We start from the raw sequence: 5,530 nt of genomic DNA on the forward strand, positions 1-5,530 counted from the left end.
GAGATCTCAGGGAATTGTGGCAAGCTCGCTGCAGGAGAGCGACCTTTGTCCCCACCCCCCCTCCTCTAGGAACTGCCTTCACCATATAAGGGAAGATAGGGCCCCAGAGAGAGAAAGAATAGGTGAGGGGGTGGGGAGGCAGGTGCCCGCCAGGTCCCTGGGTGCCCAGAGCCCAGCGACAGCCTGACAGCCAGAGGTGAAGTGCCCCACCCTTGGCTCCTAAGCAAGCACAGAGGCATGGGCTGGACTTCTGCCTGGCGCCCAGGTCCGCCTCACTGCAGGCAGACAGCACCATCCAGGGAGGGTCAGGAGCACCTGGACCTTTCCTCCTACCCACTAAGAGAAGGAGGCTCAGCTGTCCTCCCTCCTTCCCTGGGGGAATGGTTCGTGGCGAAGGAGGGGCAGGATTCCCGGGTTCCAAGAAGCCCCAGACCCAGGGATGTAGGGCCAGGGCTTCACACTTGGGACCCCTCCAGGACAGATGGGACACTGGCACTCTAGAGGTCTCTTTTTTTCAGCAGGACCCTCACTTAGAGAGGGCCCCAGCAGGTACAATGCTCTTTCTGTCCACGCCTCTCAGGAGCAGTGGCTCCACCTGGAGTTTTTATGAGTTGTCATAAACCAGTGCCTTTGGACTTTGCTCTGCCACCCTGTCCCAGAAGCCAAGGCTTCCATTTCCGACCCCTGGCCCTAGGGGACCCATGCCCTTCAGGATGGGAAAGGAGTGCAGCCCTCTCTGGGGTGGGTCTGGCTGACAGACAGACAGGCTTCACACACAGACTCAGCGCCTTGGGCAGCCACCCCCCTACCTGCACAAATTCTCCCGTCCCCTCTGAACCCTGGTCCTTAGGAGGGTGAGATGAAGTGGGCTGGGTGAGGACAGACCCTCCTCCTGACCACACTTCCCAAGAGTTCTGGAGATCAAATGTACAGTAGTCTGCCCTTATCCGAGGGGGTTACATTCCAAGACTCCCAGTGAGCCTTGAAACCATGAATAGTACCAAGTCCGATTGCCGGACACTGTGGCCATAACTTTTGTAGTTTGAGCTGCGACAGCAAAACTGGCGCGAATGGATAGACCCACCTGCAACACGTGAGAGCCTGTTTCTCCATCTCTCTCCAACACTGGGCTCCAGCCTTGAAGAGAATCTCAGTTTGAGCGTCAAAAAAGAAAAGAGTTGTTGTGTTGATTTGTGTTTCTTTGATTACCTGTGAAAGAGACCATTTTAAAATATACTTATTGGCTATGTCTTTAGTGAGTTTTTAATTAACTTGTTGTAATTGTTTATATATTTAGTGTATTAAGGCTGGCAACTTGCCTGTCATTTATGTTGTACTTTTCTCTAGTTTGTTGGTTACCTTTTAATTTAGCCCAAAACACATACATGTTTTTTAAAAAATTGTTTCCAATTTCCTTGATTTCCTATGATAAATGTCAAATATATAGAAAAGCAGGAATAACAGTACATGGACTCAAGACTCAACATTTGCCATTGTTGTGTATACATATTTGAAAGTAAGATAAGGACATCATACTTCAGCCAAAATATTTAATTTTTCACACATCTCCTAAGAATGAGGACGTTCTCCTTCATAACTGTAATATAACTTTCACAACTGAGAATATGAACAATTATTTCTAGCATATCTAATATCATCTTTCCAGTTCACAGTTAAATTTCTCCAATTATCTTCACAAGGACTTTAACAGCTGGTTTTATAGATATAGGATTAAATCAAGATCACATATTTCCTTTGCTTGCTCTAACTCTTTAGTACTTTTTGTTTTCTTCAGCATTTTTTAATCTAGAAGAGTCCTTTCCCTTTTTTTTTTTTCCTGACATTGACTTACCTGAGTCAAAGACAGTTGTCGTGTAGAATGTTCACACTGGGGAGCTCTTTCCTTACGGTATTATTGCACTGGTTCCTCTTCCTCCTGTACGTCCCACAAGCCGGAAGTACATCCAGTAGGTTCTGGTTTAACACTGTATTCGAGAACACTTTATGGGTCCGTACTTCTCAAACTATAATAGCATAAAGAATCACTTGGGAATCTTGTAAAGTACAAAAGCCCATTGGATAGGCCTGGGGTGGAGCCAGAGATTCTGCATCACTAACAAGCTCCCAGGTGATGCTGCCATGCTGGGCCTTGGACCACACCTTCAGTAGCATGGTCAAAAGTGATGACATTGCATTGCTCAGGAAGTGTCCAATGTCAAGTTATCCCCGCAAGAGCAATGCAAATTTTGAACCTTTAGTTACAGCCAGATACCCCACTGCAAAGGCACAATTCCCCCTGTTGTAGTCAGAAGTCATCTTGGGGTGACCATTTGGCATCGGCAGCACAAAAGCTGTTGATTTTTTATTTACCACTTTCTACTTCTCCTTTAGTAATATGCATTTTGTAATTACTTTTTTAATGTCTATTTCCCGCCCCCCCATGTTTTGCTCACTGCTGCACCCAAGAACCTGGTGCATAGCGGGCATGCAAGGAACGTTTGAAGGAAAGAAATGGAATTTATGATTTCTACTTTCGATATTGTATTTAGGAAGCCGAGTGCATGGTTTTTAATTTCAAACTTCTTTTTATTTTAAAAAATGAATAAATGTACCTGGTGAAATAATTCAAAATACAGACATATAATAAAATGTCTCCCTTATATCTTAGATGAATCTCAGTCCTCCAGCCCCACTCCTCAGGATTGGCCACAAGTACCTTACCAGAGTGTACAAAAGTATACACACATATTTGTGTCTCTTTCTACATTTCGCCTAAGTGGGAATACACCATCACCATTGTTATGAATCTTACTTTGTTTCGTTTACCAGTATGTCTTGGAAACCATTCTCTATCAGCTTATACAGTTCCACCTCATTGTTTTTCATGACTACAGGGTATTCTCTGGTATAGATATAATGAGGTGTATTAATATTTAACCAGGCCCTTATTGGTGGACACTTAGGCTATTTCAAGTGTTCTGCTACTACAATGACACAATGCATACTCAAACATACAAGGTTACATATACATATGTTTTATCTACAGGGTAAATTCCTACAAGTGGAAATGCTGAATCAAAAGGTGTCTGCATTTAAAAAATGTTTTTGATGAATACTGTCAAATCACTCTCCAGGGAGGTCATACCAGTTTACACTTTTGCCAATAGCGTTGTTATCAGGGCCTGTTTCCCTGCATCCTCTGGAGTCTGTGTGTGTGTGTGTGTGTGTGTGTACAACAAGCAAATAGGGGGGCATCTCTGCTCCATTACCAGGCTTGGCTAGAGACATTTTCACATCTGACATCTCCAAAGCCACAAGTTAGGTTGCCATCCTCTGTCTCCTTCCCCCCTGCCCCCAAAGCCAACCAGCCAATCTCCTCCTGCCAAGTTTATCTCCTACCTCTCATTCATCCCTCCTTCTCTCTTCGCTCTGCCTCTGCCTCAGTTTAGGCCTTCATTTTCCATCTTTGGGACCATGGCTGTGGCCTCCTAATAGAATCTCGTATCTGTACCCCTGATGTAGCTTGCAATGTGCAGCTGACAGGTTTGAGCACATCCTTCTCCTGCTCAGTGTCCCTCGGGGTCCCTCAAGGGTGCCCACTGCCTGCAAGAAAAAGACCACTCCCTTCATCTGCATTACCTGTCCCCTCCTGCATTCCACAGCCTCATTTCCTAGTCTCCCCCCTTGCCTGCCATTCCAAAATTTTGGTCACTTCCCACGCTCCCTGCTGTGGTTGGCCACTGAGGCTTTCTTTGCTCACTTCCTCTCCTGGTGCATCCTCCTTGCTCAGGCCACCTTCACCTGACTCCTCCTTTCCAAACTCCTCTGGGCCTCACCCCTGCGAGGACTGTTTTCCAACACCCCCAGGGCTGCCCAGGTGCCGCTACATATCCCCTGCCCTCTCCTGCCTGCCATGCGCTCTCCCCACTGCATTTGCACATTGCAGTGTTTAGCGCATCCGTTTCTCTTTCCACACTAGGCTGTGAGTTCCGTGAGAGCAGAGGCACGGCCTGGTCCTGGCACCGTGCCTGGCATACAGTAAGCACCTGATACATGTGGTTGGGTTGAACTCTATGTGGGTGGAGGGTGTGTAGGTAGTGGTGGCGGGGGAAGCCTCACTGTGGTCTCATTCAAAGTTGGGAGCTCTGGTGGCTCCTCCTCGAGTGGAGTCTGGCCTCTGGGATGCAAATCTGGGGCATGGGGGAGGAGGGGGTGCAGTTTGCATGGAGAGAAGGAAATAGGGCAGGACGGGAGGACAAGGGCAGAGGCCAGGGAGGGCTGGCTATATATCTAGCCAAGGGCTCTTGTGGCTGTGGCGAGGATGCTGCCGGAGCCTTCTCCAGGTGGGTGCTTCCTGCCCCTTTTCTACCGGGGAATAGTAGCGGCGAGGGGTTAAGGGCCGCTTTCATACACAGCCGGACTTGGGGGCTGAGCACTATCTGGGGCACCAGGAGGCAGGCTTGGAGCCGGACTGACGAGGTGAAATGACGAGTGGGAGGGATTGGGGAGGTGGACCGGGACCAATATTCGGGAGGCACATCCCCCTTCTCCCCACAGAGGAGGATGTGCCTGTCAGATGGACTCTCTGGGCCCCCCACCCCGGAGAAGGGTGAATGAGACGACCCCCGAGGTTCCAGTCCTGGGCGAGGGAGGGACAGGGCGTGTGCCCAGGGGGCGGGGGAGGGCCGGGCCCGGGGGAGCCCTGGCGTCCGCGAGGACCGGGAGGCCTCTAGTGGCCAGCGTGAGCAGCAGGCGAGGGCGGGCCTGGGAGGGGCGCGAGGGCACTTCCTGCCAGGGCCTGGGGCTGCCCAGTTTCGCAAAGGAAGTGCTGCCAGGGCCGCAGGGGCAGGGGCAGGAAGTGGGGCGGAGGCTCGGGCCGGAGCGCGGCCAATGGGGGCTCGGAGGCCGCGGTGGACCCAGCCCGACCCCGGCCCCACCCAGGCTGCGCGACGGAGCCCGGTGCCTGCGCCCGCGAACAGCCAGGGCGGGCCGCCGACCTCGCAGACTGGTCCGCGTCAGTCCGGCGACGGCGGCAAGTCCTTGTTCTCCATGGAACTCGGCCTCCCGGTGCCTTGCGCGCTCCCTTTCTCTAGCCTCTACCCTCGGGGCCTTACCAGCCCCGCCCCTGTCCCCTGCTCCGGGGCACAGGCCCCGCCCCCACGCATTCCAGGGGCCGTCCTTACTGAGGCATTTTAGTTTTGCTTTTCAGCTAGTAATACCGAGTGGTCTGTGTCCAGGCATTTAATCAGCTCTGCAAAGAGGGCATATCTCCATTTTGCAGATCACATCACCGAGGCTAAGAGAGGTAGAGTAATTAGAGTACAGCCTAGAAGGTGCGGAAGCACACTCAAATCCAATTCAGAGCTACCCCTGAACTCCGCCTCACTCACGTTTCCCCAGGGCCCTGGGGCAGCCCCTCCCTCCACCATCAGCCCCCTCCAAACTGCTTGCAGAAGCGGAGTCCTACTACAGTCATAGGGGTAAGACACAACCACTCGCCCCACTTCAACCCCCTCCCCACCCTAATAAG

The sequence above is a fragment of the Eulemur rufifrons genome, chromosome 1 (genome assembly GCF_041146395.1).
Source record: "Eulemur rufifrons isolate Redbay chromosome 1, OSU_ERuf_1, whole genome shotgun sequence".
Classification (NCBI taxonomy): domain Eukaryota; kingdom Metazoa; phylum Chordata; class Mammalia; order Primates; family Lemuridae; genus Eulemur; species Eulemur rufifrons.